The sequence below is a fragment of the Mobula birostris genome, chromosome 16, assembly GCF_030028105.1.
Source record: "Mobula birostris isolate sMobBir1 chromosome 16, sMobBir1.hap1, whole genome shotgun sequence".
Classification (NCBI taxonomy): domain Eukaryota; kingdom Metazoa; phylum Chordata; class Chondrichthyes; order Myliobatiformes; family Myliobatidae; genus Mobula; species Mobula birostris.
The window spans coordinates 71039190-71059835 of NC_092385.1; positions in this window are offsets into that span (position 1 = coordinate 71039190).

The window sequence follows — 20646 nt, forward strand, 5'->3', positions numbered from 1 at the left end:
CATGAAGTTTCTCTTTATGCCTATGATCTTTTACTTTTTATATCAAATCCGACAACCTCCTTACTCCCAATACACACAAAAAATGCTGGTGGAACACAGCAGGCCAGGCAGCATCTATAGGAAGAAGTACAGTCGACATTTCAGGCCGAGACCCTGACGAAGGGTCCCGGCCCAAAACGTCAACTCTACCTCTTCCTATAGATCCTGCTTGGCCTGCTGCAGTCCACCAGCATTTTTTGTGTGTGTTGCTTGAATTTCCAGCATCTGCAGATTTCCTCGTGTCGACCTCATAATCCCCAATGCTTTCACTACTTAATAAACTTAGCCAGCTTTCTGGATACAAACTTAATTTACACGAGAGCGAACTTTTCCCAATTAACAGAGAAGCAAAAATATTAGAATTTCATAACCTCCCTTTTAAAGTAGTATATAATCAATTCACTTACCTCTGTATTACTGTAACAAGGAACTTTAAGCATCTTTTTTGAGAAAATTTTACTAATCTTTTAAATCATACAAAACAGAGTTTGGCACACTGGTCACCTCTGTCTATGTCTCTGATAGGTCGAATTAACGTTGTTAAAATGTATATCCTTCCTAAATTTTTATACTTATTCCAATCTTTACCAATTTTTATTTCTAAAGCTTTCTTTGATTTGTTAGATTCTATTATTTCGTCCTATCTATGGAAGGACAAACGTCCCAGACTTAATAAAGTTCACCTTCAAAAACCTAAAAGGGAAGGTGGTATGGCCTTGCCCAATTTTCATTTTTATTACTGGGCAGTCAATATTCGCTGCCTTACTTTTTGGTCTTTCTTTCATAGTCTGTCTGACTGCCCAAAATGGGTGGCAGTGAAGTTGAACTCCCATAAGGATTTCTCCATTTCCTCACTTGGGTAAGAGTGACCATAATATGGTGGAATTCTACACTAAGAAGGAGAGTGACATAGTTAATTCAGAAACAAAGGTTCTGAACTTAAAGAAGGGTAACTTTGAAGGTATGAGACGTGAATTAGCTAAGATAGACTGGCAAATGACACTTAAAGGGTTGACGGTGGATATGCACTGGCAAGCATTTAAAGATCGCATGGATGAACTACAACAATTGTTCATCCCAGTTTGGCAAAAGAATAAATCAAGGAAGGTAGTGCACCCGTGGCTGACAAGGGAAATTAGGGATAGTATCAATTCCAAAGAAGAAGCATACAAATTAGCCAGAAAAAGTCGCTCACCTGAGGACTGGGAGAAATTCAGAGTTCAGCAAAGGAGGACAAAGGGCTTAATTAGGAAGGGGAAAAAAGATTATGAGAGAAAACTGGCAGGGAACATAAAAACTGACTGTAAAAGCTTTTATAGATATGTGAAAAGAAAAAGATTGGTTAAAGCAAATGTAGGTCCCCTACAGACAGAAACAGGTGAATTGATTATGGGGAGCAAGGACATGGCAGACCAATTGAATAATTACTTTGGTTCTGTCTTCACTAAGGAGGACATAAATAATCTTCCGGAAATAGTAGGGGACAGATGGTCCAGTGAGATGGAGGAACTGAGGGAAATACATGTTAGTAGGGAAGTGGTGTTAGGTAAATTGAAGAGATTAAAGGCGGATAAATCTCCAAGGCCAGATGGTCTGCATCCCAGAGTGCTTAAGGAAGTAGCCCAAGAAATAGTGGATGCATTAGTGATAATTTTTCAAAACTCTTTAGATTCTGGACTAGTTCCTGAGGATTGGAGGGTGGCTAATGTAACCCCACTTTTTAAAAAAGGAGGGAGAGAGAAACCAGGGAATTATAAACCGGTTAGCCTAACATCGGTGGTGGGGAAACTGCTAGAGTCAGTTATCAAAGATGTGATAACAGCACATTTGGAAAGCGGTGAAATCATCGGACAAAGTCAGCATGGATTTGTGAAAGGAAAATCATGCCTGACGAATCTCATAGAATTTTTTGAGGATGTAACTGGTAGAGTGGATAGGGGAGAACCAGTGGATGTGGTATATTTGGATTTTCAAAAGGCTTTTGACAAGGTCCCACACAGGAGATTAGTGTGCAAACTTAAAGCACACGGTATTGGGGGTAAGGTATTGATGTGGATAGAGAATTGGTTGGCAGACAGGAAGCAAAGAATGGGAATAAATGGGACCTTTTCAGAATGGCAGGCAGTGACTAGTGGGGTACCGCAAGGCTCAGTGCTGGGACCCCAGTTGTTTACAATATATATTAATGACTTAGACGAGGGAATTAAATGCAGCATCTCCAAGTTTGCGGATGACATGAAGCTGGGCGGCAGTGTTAGCTGTGAGGAGGATGCTAAGAGGATGCAGGGTGACTTGGATAGGTTAGGTGAGTGGGCAAATTCATGGCAGATGCAATTTAATGTGGATAAATGTGAAGTTATCCACTTTGGTGGCAAAAAAAGGAAAACAGATTATTATCTGAATGGTGGCCGATTAGCAAAAGGGGAGGTGCAACGAGACCTGGGTGTCATTATACACCAGTCATTGAAAGTGGGCATGCAGGTACAGCAGGCGGTGAAAAAGGCGAATGGTATGCTGGCATTTATAGCAAGAGGATTCGAGTACAGGAGCAGGGAGGTACTACTGCAGTTGTACAAGGCCTTGGTGAGACCACACCTGGAGTATTGTGTGCAGTTTTGATCCCCTAATCTGAGGAAAGACATCCTTGCCATAGAGGGAGTACAAAGAAGGTTCACCAAATTGATTCCTGGGATGACAGGACTTTCATATGATGAAAGACTGGATGAACTAGGCTTATACTCGTTGGAATTTAGAAGATTGAGGGAGGATCTGATTGAAACATATAAAATCCTAAAGGGATTGGACAGGCTAGATGCAGGAAGATTGTTCCCGATGTTGGGGAAGTCCAGAACGAGGGGTCACAGTTTGAGGATAAAGGGGAAGCCTTTTAGGACCGAGATTAGGAAAGACTTCTTCACACAGAGAGTGGTGAATCTGTGGAATTCTCTGCCACAGGAAACAGTTGAGGCCAGTTCATTGGCTATAGTTAAGAGGGAGTTAGATATGGCCCTTGTGGCTAAAGGGATCAGGGGGTATGGAGGGAAGGCTGGTGCAGGGTTCTGAGTTGGATGATCAGCCATGATCATACTGAATGGTGGTGCAGGCTCGAAGGGCCGAATGGCCTACTCCTGCACCTATTTTCTATGTTTCTATGTTTCTTGGATCCGCACTTCCTTGTCATTTGTCTAGACTAATTGTTAATCCTCTCATTAGACGTACTCTGAGAATGTGGGCTCAGTTCAGAAAACATTATGGTCTTTATGGCTTCTCCCTCTCTAGTCCTATCTTTCATAATCATCTTTTCCGACCTTCCATACAAGATTTAACATTTCAAGACTGGTACAGAAAGGGCATCAGGCGTTTTGAAGATCTTTTCATAGATAACTGTTTTGGAACTTTTGAACAACTGTCTGCAAAGTTTAACCTACCTAATAATCATTTCTTTAGATATCTTCAAATTAGACATTTTATTAACTCTTTAATACCAAATTTTCCTGAGATGCCCAAAAAAAATGTTGTGGACTTGTTTCTTTGTATAAACCCATTGGGTAAAAGTTCAATGTCTACTATTCGTGGTAAGTTAGCAACCTTGAGGCGTGCCCCCTTTGATAAAATTAGAACTGCCTGGGAGCATGATTTAAATATTTCCCTGTCCGACGAGGTTTGGGATTCAATTCCTAAGTCAGTTAGCTCAACCTCTTTAATGTGCTCGCCACTGCCTTTTGCAGTTCAAGGTTGTACAGAGGGCTCATATGTCTAAAGTCAAATTGTTGCGGTTCTATTCTGATATTAGTCCCTTTTGTGACAAGTGTATAGTGGGTGAACCTTCTCTTTTCCACATATATTGGGCTTGTCCCAGTTTGGAGAAATTTTGGAGAGTTATCTTTTTAACTTTATCCCATATCCTTCATTGCCATTTAGAACCTAACCCTTTGGTTGCTCTTTTTGGCATTTCGGGTGAAGCTGACACGCGTTTGAGTCCGACTAAATGGCGAACATTGTCTTTTGCCTCTCTTTTGGCTAGACGTTTAGTTCTTCTTAGGTGGAGAGATGTTGTCCTACCCACCCGTGCTCAATGGCTCAGAGACATTATGTCCTGCTTAGACATTGAAAAGATTCATTAATCACCTCTTAATTCGGACATGAAGTTCCATAAGGTATGGGGACCTTTTCTTGATTATTTTCATAATTCCTCTTTAGATTAAAGGTTTATTGTCCTTTTTCTTTCAGTGATTTAGTCCCTTACATCCAGCTTTCTTTTCTGGTTAATTTTTGTTTTTTTTATGATGTGAAATACATTATAGTTTAGGTAGTAGGCAATACACTTTTTTTTATATTCACAGCTCTGTGGCGAGAAAAGCTCTGATTAACTTTTCTTTATATCGTAATGGTTGACTTAGAGTGTGTAGTGGGAGGGTAACTAACTTTATATGATTTTATTTTGGGTGCTTTTTCTTTGCTGTTATCAATTGTATATCAGACACGTTGGTTTTGCACTGTATAAATCTCCTTTTCGTTGTTTTTTTTGTTTCAATGTAGAAATTCATAAAAAAATTAATTAAAAAAAAGACTGGCCTCTCAGCACAAGTCGGGAGGGCAGCTGATGCAGCACCAATAGGTTGAGATCAAATTGGAAATGCATGCGTATGCAAATTGGGGTTTGGATCAAACAAGTAATTAGCGAATTTGGATAGCTCAGTCAAGCAGCTAGTCGAGCTGTTACCTCCAAACTCCAATGTTCCAGGTTCAATGCTGATCTCCCGTACTGCCTATGTGAAGTTTACACTTTCTCCCTGTGATGTTACAGGTTTATGATTAAAATGGACTGATGTAGGATTAGTACAAACAGGTGCTTAGTGGTCATCATGGATTCAGTAGAGTGAAAGGATAATTCCCCATGACACAGACTGATTTTTATTATCAGCCTTGACATTACACTACGACCTTGTTAGTTCTTGAACTGGTACCAGGAATTTCTATTACTAGTACTTTACTAATAGAAAATAATTCCTTATTAGTTCATCTAATACTCTCATCAATTTGTACACCTCATCCAGAAATCTCTTTAGTACCAGCACAGCAGCCAAGATTTAATATTGCATCTAAAATGCAGGACATGAACCCATAATTTTCCTAACTGTGGAGTAAGGGTGATGTCACAGAGCCTTCGTAACACCAATTTGCAAAGAGCAGATTGAAAATAAAAGATTAGTTTTACATGTCATATTTACATTGAAAGATTGAAACACAGTGTGAAATAGGTCATTTATGTCAACAACCAACACAGTCTGAGGATGTGCTGGGGACAACTAGCAAGTATCGTCATGTTTCTGTCACCAACATGGTATGCCCACAGCACAATTTAATTCACAGTTCACCTAAGCTCAATGGACCTGAGGATGCTGGCCTCTGACAATGAGAGTAAAATCATGGGAAAAAGCCTCATTATTCTGTAGTTATCTCTCACACTGGTCAGCACAGTGGGAATCGATGAGAGTTCCTCCACTAAATCTTCAAATTGTATTTATTTATTTAGTTCATAAATAGGGTGGAATAGGCCCTTCCAGCATTACTCTGCAGTCTTCTCTCACACTTGTCAGCACAGAGGGAAAAGGAAGGAGTTTCTCCATTTTGTTGTCAAATTTTATTTGTTTGTTTTATTTAGAGATACAGTGCAGAACAGGCCCTTCCAGTCCAAGCAGCACCATCCAGCAACCCACTTATTTAACACTAGCTTAATAACAGGACAATCTACAATGACAATTGAACCAACTAACTAGTACATTTTTGGTCTGTGGGAGGAAAACAGAGCACCTGGAGAAAACCTGTATGTTCAACGGGGAAGACAGATGGACTCCTCACAAATGATGTCAGAATTGAACTCTGAACTATGATGCCACGAAAATGAAAAGTACAGATTACAAAACTCTTTGTAAAATAACACCATTCAGACTATCGTAAGATAGATCAGCCAAGAGTGGGCCCGTATTTCTATTTCCATTTCCAATGACTCCACACCAGACAGTCGGCGAAATGTCAAGTCTGAGAGGAACAATGTGAGCGATGCATAGATCAAACATACACAATTTCACAGGAATTTCTGGCAAAGTTGTTGAACAATGCTGAACAAGAGAAACATTCAAGGAACAAGATGGATATTTATTTCTGTTGATCTTTGGAAGAGCTTTGTCTAATAATCCAGTTTGCATGACATCACTGGAGAGGAGGAAATTGCTGATGAAGGAACAATTCAGCAGGGTTTGGGATGTAGGATTTACTCATGGACCCTTGGGCTTCAGCTCCATCAATCAATAGGGAATTTAATCAAGGTATGTATAATAATGAGAGGCCTGGCCAGGTGAAACAATTTCCCTCAGCAGAGCAGGCCATAACTGGAGGGCTATGATTGACAGTGACAGGTGGACAAATGGGCAGGAGTTATAGGATACTATGATATTGAAGCTACCACAATGAGCTCATGGTGGCCTGTGAGCTGGAGCTGAGGAACAGAATGAGTTTATTAATATTTATTGATTGAGATACAGTATGGAATAGGTTCCTCTAGCCCTTTGAGCAGCACCACCCAGTAACCCCCAATTTAACCCTAACTTAACCACAGGACAACTTACAATGACCAATTAACCTACAAACCCCCATGTCTTTGAATTGTGGGAGGAAACCACAGCATCTGGGAAAACCCATGCATTCCACGGAGAGGATGTACGGACTCCTTACAGATGACGTTGGAGTTGAACTCTGAGCTCTGATGCCCGAGCTGTAATAAGGTCGCATTTACTGCTATGCTGCTGCAGCATCCTAACAGTGTTTCTTAGCAGTCTTTTACCATCATTTTTCGTCTCATTAGATCGATGAGACCTTGCCGTGCATGGCATGTCTGCTTTGCATTGGTCTCTATAATAAATGGTGCCTCGGGCAGTGATGCACACTGTCTCTGATGTTTCTGTTCCAAGCGTTGCTCATCTTGCTTGCAAACCTTCAGCAAGCACTGAGTTAACAGAAAGAGAGAGAGAGACCGAGAGAGAGGGAGAGAGGGAGGGGGAGAAAAAACAATTATTCCTATTTGATCTGGAAACAGACCAACAGAAACTGCCTTCAGCGTTGGGTAGCAGACATGCACCGCAGGTGTCCTCACGGACATCTCCATCCAAGCGCATCCTCCTGAATCCTTCCTGTAGGAAATGGTGGTCTCCTGGGCTTGGAGGGAGAGGCCTGTCAAAAGCACCTTTTTTTCCCTCTCTCTAATTAATGAATCTTAGACAAAGGGGGAAAAAGAACCAGCACCTGGAACATGTCTTGAGAGAGGCAGTTGACATGCGGAGCAATTACCTGTAGAGAATCCTTCCCCTTTAAATAGCCATGGAGCATACCTTCCTGTTAGTCATCAGGCCTGGTAAAGTGATTATCTGCTCAGCAAGTACTGGCTCTATAAACTGCAAAAGGGGCAAAATGTTGTTCCTTGCTCATTTCAATCAGCAAACTATTCTGGTCAATGAAGGCCTTGTGTTCAAGGATTCCTTTCAAATAGGCCTCTGCTGCGCTGTGGGAGTTCAGAAAACTAAGTTAAATGGGCCTTGATGCAGCTGCTCTTCCCATTAGAGTCCTCACTGCCCTCTTCACTCTTGGTGTTTTGTACCACTTTAGGTGCCCACACACACTCAGTTTGCTCTCAAGGCCCCTTCAAGCCTTCTACAGAGGAATGATCATTGTGTACGGATTCCAGTCCCACGTACAGTCAGTCATCAAACCTAGTCCCACCATCAGCAGGCACGGGAGTACTGTCCAAGTGGATGGTGTGAGACAGGGGAATCTTGGTTAGATTATTTTATTCCCCACTCTTTCCTTGGAGTGCATGAGGACTAATCCTGTCCTCCTTCTGCAACCATGACATTGAAGCCCAAGGATTACATCACCTCAGTGCACTAAGGCAATGGCAACAAGTCACTGAGACTTTCTCAGAGTTCACGAGCAGGGCACCAATTATCCACCACTTCCATTTGATTTGATTTTGTTCTAAAATGTAAACTGAAACAGGTTTCAACTGCATTTCATTTGGATCTGAGTGGCAATAGGTTTTCCTCACCTCTCCTGTCAATCAGCTCCCAAAGTGTGCCCTTCACTGAACAAACACCTGTGTGTGTGTGTGTGTGTGTGTGCGCTTTATCCCTAACCAGCCGCATCTTGCACTCACTTTCTGAGAAATCTTGATGTGCATTCTCTTGGCTTCCTGCTACCTAACATCGAACACATTGTATACTGTCTCTTTCTTTTGTCTTCCAGAGCTTGTTCACTTTCTGCTTACATTACTTTCTCTTTTTTTCCATTCCCCTCTAATCCTTTGATAACCTGGTCCAGAAATTGTCTATTTCACGACCAGGCAGACTATCGCATAACAGCGTCCCATATATACCAACCGAGGTCTAATACACAACCAGGCACTGTACCATATATACTGACTGAGGTTTCACACATGACCAGACACTTTACAGTATATACTGACTGAGGTCTAATACACAACCAGACACTGTACCGTATATACTGACTGAGGTCTCACACGTGACCAGGCACTGTACAGTATATACTGACTGAGGTCTAATACACAACCAGACACTGTACCATATATACTGACTGAGGTTTCACACATGACCAGACACTTTACAGTATATACTGACTGAGGTCTAATACACAACCAGACACTGTACCATATATACTGACTGAGGTCTCACACATGACCAGACACTGTACCGTATATACTGACTGAGGTCTCACACACGACCAGACACTGTACAGTATATACTGACTGAGGTCTCACACACGACCAGACACTGTACCGTATATACTGACTGAGGTCTCACACACGACCAGGCACTGTACTGTATATACTGACTGAGGTCTAATACACAACCAGACACTGTACTGTATATACTGACTGAGGTCTAATACACAACCAGGCACTGTACCATATATACTGACTGAGGTCTCACACACGACCAGGCACTGTACAGTATATACTGACTGACGTCTCACACACAACCAGACACTGTACTGTATATACTGACTGAGGTCTAATACACAACCAGACACTGTACTGTATATACTGACTGAGGTCTCACACACGACCAGACACTGTACGGTATATACTGACTGAGGTCTCACACACGACCAGGCACTGTACCGTATATACTGACTGAGGTCTCACACACGACCAGGCACTGTACCGTATATACTGACGGAGGTGTGACACATGACCAGGCACTGTACTATATATACTGACTGAGGTCTAATACACAACCAGGCACTGTACCATATATACTGACTGAGGTCTCACACACGAACATGTACTGTACTGTATATACTGACGGAGGTGTGACACACGACCAGACACTGTACCGTATATACTGACTGAGGTCTAATACACAACCAGACACTGTAACGTATATACTGACTGAGGTCTCACACATGACCAGGCACTGTAGCTTATTTACTGGATGAGGCTGAAGGCATTAAAGAATCACAAAGTAATGACAGCTAGGAGGAGTCCATTTGGCCCATCAAGCCTGTAAGGACAATATATTCAGCCCCCTCCCCCATCCTCTCCCCATTGCAGTAAAAATCTTTTCAGATATTCATCCAGCTCCCTTTGAAACAGTACAATTGAATCTGCCTTCTCTACTAGCCGTGGGCATGCACTTTAGATCACATCTTAAATAATTAACACAGTGAAAGGCCTATGGCTTGCACACTCAGCAACATTGCTTTATGCAATAGAATTTCTTCACTGAGCCAGGAAGAGATAAATAAAGCACAGCATGGGACTGAGCCAACTACAGTGTCAACTCTTCCAATATCTGGGTGATTTATGTCCCCAGATGGGTCTACAAAACATATGCAATAATAAATGATTCATGTGTTGGGGGACTGGTCAATCACCTGCCTGCCCCTCGCCCTCTCTCTTCCTCCTTCACTCAAGTGTGCATCAACCTATTGTAACTCTCTGCTTTTGGAATCATCTACTTCTCTAAAGACTGATTGACCCCTTGTGCCCCAAGGTCCTTTCAGATCCGCCTCCGTCTCCACACTTCCTCTCCCTTGGTTGTTTGTTTAAAATGATGAAGAGTTTCCCCTTTCCCACTGTCTTGGGCATCAGAATGCAATCCCTGAATGTTCTACAGAGAGTACAAAGGACTGGCATTATCGTCTGCTGCCGTCTTTCTGGATGTGGGGACAATGGCCTGAGGGGGCTATTCAAGTAAAAATACAGGCCTCCAGGGTATAAATGGTATTAGACAGTGTCTGGACAATCAAATAGGAAAAGGGAATTAAACATGAGAAGGTATGGACTTAAGATGACAGGGAAAATATTTAAAAGGGACTCGAGGGGTAACATGTTTACATAGAGGGTAATGTATATTTGGAATGAGCTGCTAGAGGAAGTGGTTGAGGTAGGTACATTAACAGCAGTTGAAAAACATTTGGATAGGTACATCAACACAAGAGATTCTGCAGATGCTGGAAATCCAAAGCAACACGCACAAAGTACTGGAGGAACTCAGCTGGTCAGGCAGTATCTATGGAAATGAATAAACTGCTGAGTTCCTGTAGTATTTTATGGTCAGGTACATGCAGTAGATTGGAATAGCTTAGAAGGATATGCGCCAAATGGGCCTAAATTAATTGGGCATCTTGGTCAGCATGGGTGATCTGGGCCATGCTGTGTAACTCTATGAGTCTAATTACAACCCCTACATACAGAAATTTCTGTTTTTCTCCATTCCAGTGATTGATTCCTTATTCCTATTCAGAGGAACAGCTCAGAGTAACTTTCCAATAAAATGCAGTAGATTCCATTTAATCAGGCCATTGGTTTATTGGGCAAGCAGCTTATTTGAAACAACTCTAAAAGAACAAAAACTCATTGAGAAAATATTTGGGATTCCCTTCATTAATTTGGGACACAATGCCACTTAATTGGGACAGGAGACTGTTGCTGAATAATTTCCAACTAGTGTCAGATATGTACACTTGTATCTGCTTGGCACTACACAATGCTTCAAGTGAGCAATTTTTAAATAGCGTCAGTTGCCTGTGTTTGTGTTTAAATGCAGTGATTTTTGTCACTGATAGTTGGTGAGAAATAAACAGAAAGACAATTCAGAACCGTTTTGCTCACAGTGGTTTCAAGCTTTCAGGCTTGGAGATGCCATATATGTCTGGGAGTGAAAATTAAACAATTTCACTACTTCAATAAATTAGGTTCAATGAAGAATTTAAAGGAATTGGCAACCATCTTGAATGTTACCATGAAATTGAAGATTTGGAGGATGTAATCGTCGAACTCATTATCTGCGCGAGGTGTCTGTACTGATTTTGTTCATGTACAGTCTTCAAAGGAATAAGACAGTGTACACTGAATAAATTCCTCCATCAATAACTATTAGGAACTAACAGACAGTTTTATAGTACTGTAGTAGTGTTGGTTGTTTTCTAATTTGCTTTGTATTTCATTTAAATACATAATTTGTTACTCAGTTTAATTGTAGTTTATATTTTTAGATCTTTTTAACTATTTCCATGAAACTTCAGCTAGTTGGGGCAACCGCTTAATTGGGCCAGAATGTACTGGTCCCTGTGTGTTCCAATTAACCGTAATCCACTGTAAATTGAAACCGGTGAAATTTTCAAAGCAATCCTGAGTGTTTCACAGGTAAACTTATTCCATGATGATTTGGTCTGTGGGAGGGAAGGATGTGTTTCGCTACTCTTTTATTGCTTTCATTTCTTCTGAGTTACCTTCTATTTATTAGAGTCATGTAATTGCAGAGCACAGAAAAGAGGGCTTCTGGCCTATCACTTCCATGCTGACGTCAAGCACCAATCAAAATTAATTCTATTTACTAGAACTTGATTGCTGGCCTTCCATGTCTCAATCATTCAAGTACATACTTACCCACAGAAATGATGTGAGGGAACCAACATCCACCACACACTCAGGCAGTTTGAAATCACCTTCTGTGAGGATAATAATTTGTTGTCCCCTCTAAATATTTTAAAATATCTAATTTTGGATACTATAGCAATTTAGAAAAGTTTCCTGCTATCTTCCCTATCTATGTTTCTCATTATTTTATACACCCTTACCAGGACCTCCATAGCCTCTTCTGCTCCAAGGGAAAGAAACCCAACCTATCCAGTATCTCCTCATATCTGCAATGTTCTATCCCCATGACATCCTGGAGAATCACCTCTGTGGTAGCCAGAGTTATAGACAATATTTCTTCTGAGGCTTAGCCAATGTTTTACAGAGTTAGAATGTCAAGCAGATTAACACAGCACAGTACTGGCCCTTAGGCCCATGATGTTCTGCTGACCTTTTAACCTACTCCATTAATCTAACACTTCCCTCCCACAATGCCCTCCACTTTTCTTTCATCCATGTGTCTATCTAAGAGTTTCTTAAATGCCTCTATTGTGTCTGCCTCTACCTCCAATCCTGGCAGTATCAAAGAGTCATAAAAGTACAACACAGAATTAGGCTCCTCAGCCCATTGAATCTGTGCTGACCATCAACCACCTATTTTCATTAATCCTACAGTAGTCCCACATTTTTACTCTCTCCACATTCTTTACGACTCTCCCCTCATTCAACCGCTCATCCACATCTGGTGGGGTGGGAGATAGGGCTTGGTAGATGCAACACAGAGCGTCATAGGAGGTCATTCCTGCCTGTGGCTGTCAAACTTTGCAACTCCTCCCTTGGAGGGTCAGACACCCTGAGCCAATAGGCTGGTCCTGGACTTATTTCCTGGCATAATTTACATATTACTATTTAACTATTTATGGTTTTATTACTATTTAATTATTTATGGTGCAACTGTAACGAAAACCAATTTCCCCCGGGATCAATAAAGTACGACTATGACTATGACTATGACTCTAACTATGTCCTGTTTGTTCTCACCTGAACTGGCCCTTCCCTGAATTTAGCCAAACCAGACGCCTATGACTTCTCATGTGAGTGAATTCCCATGCAATCAAGAGTTTGTGTTTGGCAAGCTCTGTTCTGCTCTCATGGACTTGAACTTCAGTCTTCCTATGAACAGCTAAACTTTGGCCTTGGTGAATTCTCCTGACGTGGTAGACACTGATTGGAGGTCACAGCCTGGACTCTGGAGGCCCTAGGGGTCAGCTTCCTTTCTCAGAAGTGCAACAAGCAAACTGACCTTAATGAAAGATATTTCAATCTTGCTTCAAGGGTTAAGTCTACATAAGAAAGTATGATATTTAATCATGCTTTTCCCTGGATAAGTTTGACCTTGAACTCTCACTTCAGTGGGAGTTATAACCTGCCATTTAAAAATGACAACATGTTTGCTCATAATCCAGTACCATAATGTTTCCACCAAACCCATTTTCCCCTGGCCTTCCCTTCACTTTCTTCCTCCTAATTTGGACAGGCAGTGATTTCCATGATATATACAATAATATCAGGCAACACACATCAAAGTTGCTGGTGAACGCAGCAGGCCAGGCAGCATCTCTAAGAAGAGGTACAGTCGACGTTTCAGGCCGAGACCCTTCGTCAAGATTAACTGAAGGAAGACCTAGTAAGAGATTTGAAAGTGGGAGGGGGAGGAGGAGATCCAAAATGATAGGAGAAGACAGGAGGGGGAGGGATGGAACCAAGAGCAGGACAGGTGATTGGCAAAAGGGATATGAGAGGATCATGGGACAGGAGGTCCAGGGAGGAGGAAAAGGGGGAGGGGGGGGAAAGCCCAGAGGATTGGCGAGGGATATAGTCAGAGGGACAGAGGGAGAAAAAGGAGAGTGAGAGAAAGAATGTGTGTATAAAAATAAATAACGGATGGGGTACGGGGGGTTGGGGCATTAGCAGAAATTGGAGAAGTCAATATTCATGCCATCAGGTTGGAGGCTACCCAGACGGAATATAAGGTGTTGTTCCTCCAACCTGAGTGTGGCTTCATCTTTACAGTAGAGGAGGCCGTGGATAGACATGTCAGAATGGGAATGGGATGTGGAATTAAAATGTGTGGTCACTGGGAGATCCTGCTTTCTCTGGCGGACAGAGCGTAGGTGTTCAGCAAAATGATCTCCCGGTCTGCGTCGGGTCTCGCCAATATATAGAAGGCCACATCGGGAGCACCGGACGCAGTATATCACCTCAGCCGACTCACAGGTGAAGTGTCGCCTCACCTAGAAGGACTGTCTGGGGCCCTGAATGGTGGTAAGGGAGGAAGTGTAAGGGCATGTGTAGCACTTGTTCCGCTTACAAGGATAAGTGCCAGGAGGGAGATCAGTGGGGAGGGATGGGGGGGTACGAATGGACAAGGGAGTCGCGTAGGGAGCGATCCTTGCGGAAAGCAGAGAGATGGGGGGAGAGAAAGATGCGCTTAGTGGTGGGATCCCTTTGGAGGTGGCGGAAGTTACGGAGAATAATACGTTAGACCCGGAGGCTGGTGGGGTGGTAGATGAGGACCAGGGGAACCCTATTCCTGGTGGGGTGGCGGGAGGATGGAGTGAGAGCAGATGTGCGTGAAATGGGGGAGATGCGTTTGAGAGCAGAGTTGATGGTGGAGGAAGGGAAGCCCCTTTCTTTAAAAAAGGAGGACACCTCCCTCGTCTTGGAATGAAAAGCCTCATCCTGAGAGCAGATGCGGCAGAGACAGAGGAATTGTGAGAAGGAGGTGCCATTTTTGCAAGAGACAGGGTGAGAAAAGGAATAGTCCTGATAGCTGTGAGAGTCAGTAAGCTTATAGTAGACATCAGTAGATAAGCTGTCTCCAGAGATAGAGACAGAAAGATCTAGAAAGGGGAGAGAGGTGTCGGAAATGGACCAGGTAAACTTGAGGGCAGGGTGAAAGTTGGAGGCAAAGTTAATAAAGTCAGCGAGCTCAGCATGCGTGCAGGAAGCAGCACCAATGCAGTCGTCGATGTAACAAAGGAAAAGTGGGGGACAGATACCAGAATAGGCACGGAACATAGATTGTTCCACAAAGCCAACAAAAAGGCAGGCATAGCTTGGACCCATGTGGGTGCCCATAGCTACACCTTTAGTTTGGAAGAAATGGGAGGAGCCAAAGGAGAAACTATTAAGAGAAAGGACTAATTCCGCTAAACGGAGCAGAGTGGTGGTAGAGGGGAACTGGTTAGGTCTGGAATCCAAAAAGAAGCGGAGAGCTTTGAGACCTTCCTGATGGGGGATGGAAGTAAATAGGGACTGGACATCCATGGTGAAAATAAAGCAGTGGGGGCCAGGGAACTTAAAATCATCGAGAAGTTTAAGAGCGTGAGAAGTGTCATGAACATAGATAGGAAGGGATTGAACAAGGGGGGATAAAACCGTGTCGGGGTATGCAGAGATGAGTTCGGTGGGGCAGGAGCAAGCTGAGACAATAGGTCTGCCAGGACAGGCAGGTTTGTGGATCTTGGGTAGGAGGTAGAAACGGGAAGTGCGAGGTGTGGGAACTATAAGGTTGGTAGCAGTGGATGGGAGATCCCCTGAGCAGATAAGGTCGGTGATGGTGTGGGAGACAATGGCCTGGTGCTCCTTTGTGGGGTCACGATTGAGGGTTAAATAAGAGGAGGTATCCGCGAGTTGTCGCTGTGCCTCGGCAAGGCAGAGGTCAATATTACTTGTATTAGAAGTATTGCTAATTGCTGATTGGAAGAGAAGAACAGATGGAAATCAAGTATTCTTTACATAAAAACATGGAAACTATGAAAAATGTGCAGATGAAGTATACTTCATTTGAAGTAAATTCACCACGTAACCTTAAATGTCTGTCCCCTAAAATGTTAAACTCATTCAATATAAAGAATTCATTATTCTAAATGCTTCTACATAGAAACTTGTGACACACCACTCACCCTTTACCACCACCACCCACACCCCCTAAATCATGCAGAAGATACAAAAGCCTGAAGGTTGTGTAGCAATAGTCAAGAGATGTAGGGTCAGGAGATATGCAGGTGGCACTGTGGTAACACATTCTTGAAATTGGCCTTGTTAAAATCAGTGCCAATGATGATGGCTGTTGACCCTGGAGTATAGTTTATTGAACGCAAGTTTCATGTCTGCCTGAGGTGGATGGAGACTACTATCAGGTTAACTAAATTGAACTCCCATGGCTGATATTAATGGTGATACTTCACTGTTAGATATTCCAATATGGGCCAAATGCAGACAAATAGGATCGTATAGATGGCCATCTTGGTGGGTTTGGACCAGTTGGTCTAAAGGGTTTATTTCCCTACTGAGTAACTCTATCAGTTTATGAATGAAAAGTATCAGGCTACATTGTACTCTTAAGATTTTGGAGGGGGATCTCAAACATACAACTTTCTGCTTCAGAAATGTGAACACTATCCACTATGACAAAATTTTTCTTTCAAATCTCTTAACTGCCTTCCTTTGCTTCTTGTCCTCCATTCCTGATTCCATATTTCTTCTATCACTAGGCCTTTCTTTCCCACACGTTAAGATTGACCCCTGACCTTCGGCAGGAAAAGATGATCTTCAGCTGTTTACAGGAAAGGCAACTTGTTGATGGACATCTTTCTGCCCTTGGCCTCTATCCCTTAGTATTGGTCCTTGACAGATCCTCTTTAGGAATTATTGCATCACTCTGTGTACTGGGAAACAATTGAAAAAATATATAACGTCAATTTTTAACTTGCAGATAATTCTGGTAATTTATCTGACTTGACCATTGTGAAAGTTCAGAGAGATAAGTGGAATAATAAACAATAGTAAAAGTAAAGCAATGGATAATAGTAATAGTGACAAAGCACAGCTCCAATGTTGGCCAAATCAAAGGTGGTGATGAATCAGCATATCAGAGGGAGATTGAAAATCTGGCTGAGAGTTGCCATAGCAACAACCTCTTACTCAATGTCAGCAAGACCAAGGAGCTGATCATTGACTTCAGGAAGAGAAAATGGAGGTCCATGATCCAATTTCTGGATTTCATCTGTTGTTGGTTTAAAGTGGCTCACCTTTAACAGTGAAGTAGCAGGTATACAACATGTTAAATTGACTACTAAAAACGTTGAACCACAATGAGTTCGAAGAAGCCTGAGGGAAAACAATGAAGAGAAGAATATAAGAAGATATATTCTTCACTATGTTCTTCATACATATGTCACCATGTTAACACAAAATACTCTGCAGATGTGCTGGGGTCAAAGCAATACTCACAACACGTTGGAGGAACTCAGCACAGGATCCCCCGGTCACCACCCACTTCAACTCTGCTTCACATTCCCATTCGGATATGTCCATACATGGCCTCCTCTACTGTCATGATGAGGCTAAACTCATGTTAGAGGAGCAACACCTCATATACCGTCTGGGTAGTCCCCAGCTCCTTGATATGAACATTGAATTCTCCAACTTCCGGTAATTCCCTCCTCCTCCCTTCCCCCATCCGTTTCACTCCGCCCCCTCCCCCAGCTGCCTACTACCTCCCTTATGGTTCCACCTCCTTCTACTTGTGGTTTCCCTTTTTCCTCCTTCACCTTTTCTGCCTATCACCTCCCTGCTTCCCCCCCTCACCCCTTTATCTTTCCCCTTACTGGTTCTTCACCTGGAACCTTCCAGCCTTTTCCTTCCCACCCTCCCCCCACCTTCTTTATAGGGCCTCTGCCCCTTCCCTCTTCAGTCCTGATGAAGGGTTCTGGCCCGAAATGTTGACTGATTGTTTTCACGGACGCTGCATGACCTGCTGGGTTCCTCTAGCGTGTTGTGTATGTCACCATGTTCCTCACTATGATCATGACTGATTTACACCTACACCTACATCTATGTCTCTTCTGTGTCAGTTTCTCATAGTCCTCAGTTCCCCAGTGAAGTTGATAAATTGACGAGGGAGCACTGTTGCAGAGCTTAATGCAGTGAGAAAGGGTTGGAGAGTATTACCAGGGTGGGTTTGTAACAAGGACTGTTCCGTGCTCATAACGACCTCATGATGGAAGGTAGTTCATTGATGAAATAGTTGAAGAGCATTGAACCTCAGACACAGACCTGAGAAACTATTGTAATGTTGGAGATGATAGATCTCCAACAATCATGGCCTAGATTTCTTTAGTTCTTAGGTTCCAACCCATCCTGGCAGGCATGTCCTTCAGGATGTGGTGAGTAGTGATGCTACAAAGCCCAATCATCAATGAGTATTGAACTTGCCCATCCTAAAAAAACTAACTCAGCCCTTATTCTTTCAATATTGCTTCTGAGTGATGTTCAAAAGGAGGTGCGTTGGTTTCTCAGCTGAGGACGTGGTAGTCAGTAGGAGGTTTCCTTGCCCTGATGCCATGACAGTTCTCAGGGCTTGGAGTTTCTGGGTAGACTCAGTCCCTTGTGGTGAGCCTGTGGAACAGGACATATGTAGGAGGAATGAGTCAGTCACATTGATTGCAAAGTACAGACTTGTGAGTATGCTATCATCAGGATGTTTTACTATCAGTAGGCCTACTTTCTAATTTAGACCCAATTTAGCTTCATGTTCTATGACTCTATGACTTTGACTGTAAGTCTCCAAATGTTTGTGAGGGGGACTCTGGTTGACTAGACTGGAGTAACTTAATCCTGTTGGAATTCAGTGTTTTGTTGTTACTAGCAATTCCAATTTAAAATGGAGGTTGTCGGGCAGTGCAGATCAAATGGCTGTAAGGGTTTATTCTGTGCTGTATCTCAATAACTAGCTAAATAAATAAATACATTTTACTTCAGTCTTACAATGATATGTCTGGCTATTAACTGTCCTCTGAAACAGCCTAGCAAGCTATTCAGTGGTACCGTAGCTACCTGATGAAGCAGAACTGTGATTTTCAGTTTGGATGTTTCAGTGTTCTGCTGTCTCCGAGGGGCAGCATGCATGAACCTCGTGGTGAGAAGGCTGCGACCCGAGCTTGACTCCATTTTGCCGATTAAAGCTTATGTTGTTCACCGGTTAGAGTGACGAGGGAGATTGAAACTCTGACTGCTGACCTTTTTTATTGTTGAAGGATCGCTCTGCTGCTGGAGAAGGAAGACTGCCTTTTTTACCACTCTGCTACGGAGAGAGAGAGTGTTGCCCAGGTTTTCTGAGTTTTGGATGAGGACTTGGACTATGGACTTTATTCAGTCTTATGTTTTTTTTTGTATTCTATGTTTCTTGGCTGATCTTTCTTGTTTTTCTTATGTGGAGGGAAGGAGATTTGGGGGTTTATCTACCTGTTCCATGACTGTTTGTTTTTTTTGTACAGGGAGGGGGGATTTGGGAGTTGATGATCGTGTTGCTGTTCTTTTCTTTCTTGGTTTCATGGGTACGAGGAGAAGAAGAATTTCAGAATTGTACACTTTGATAATAAATGAACCTTTGAGCCTTTGAGCCCCTGGGTTATTGGTTCTGCACTAAATCTAAGATATTGTTATTAACAACACTGTGGTAAATGGATCAATTCAGCATGTAGACAGGCTTCATAGCCAGATGCACTATGTCTGTAACCTTGTATGAGGAAACAGAGAAAACTGGAGGGATCTCTATGTGACTCCCCTCCACATGGATCTCCCTCCTGGCACTTACCCCGCAAATATGACAAGGGCTACACCTGCCCCTATACCTCCTCCCTCACCACCATTCAGTGTCCCAAACTGTCTCTCTGTGTAAGGCAACACCACCTGCAAATCTGTTGGGGTCATCTACTGTACCTACACTCCCAGTGTGGCCTTATCTATATTGATAAGACTTCCATTTTGTCGAGCAACTTTTCACTGCAAAATGCAGACTCTCCTGGCGGCTACCCATTTTAATTTAACTTCCTGTTCCCAGTCTGACATTGTTCGTGGCATCTCTATTGCCATGATGAGGCCAAAGTTAAGTTGAAGGAACAACATCTCATGTTCTGTCTGGGTAGCCTCTGACCCAATGGCAAGAATATCAATATAACCATATAACCATATAACAATTACAGCACAGAAACAGGCCCTCTTGGCCCTTCTAGTCTGTGCCGAACTCTTACACCTCTTACTCTTACTTAGAAAGTTTCTCTAACTTCTGCATATTTCTCACCCCTCATTTCTTTCTTTTTCCATTACCCATTCAGGTTCTCTCTTACGTCTTACTTCTCTTCTCACCTGCCCACCACTTCTCTTTGGTTCTCCTCCTCCTTTCCTTTCTCCCTCGGTACACGGACCTCTCCTATCAGATTTCTTCTTCTTCTTCTTCAGCCTTTTACCTCATCCACCTATCATCTCCCAGCTTCTTACTTCATTCCCCTCTCTCTCAGCCATCCACCTTCCCCTCACCTGGTTTCACCTATCACCTGCCAGCTTGTATCCTTTTCCCTTTCCCACCTTCTTATTGTGACTTCTGGCCCTTCCTTTCCAAACCTGATGAAGGATCTTGGTCCAAAATATCGACTGTTTATTTGCCTCTATAGATGCTGCCTAGCTTGCTGAATTCCTGAAGTATTTTGTACGTGTTGAGAAAATGAATTGAGTTTGCCATAGCATGCCCCAGGGTAACAGAGAGCTGTCGGCGTAGCCCCTGTACCCTCTGTTGGTTGAAGTATTGTGTTCAATTTTGGTCACCC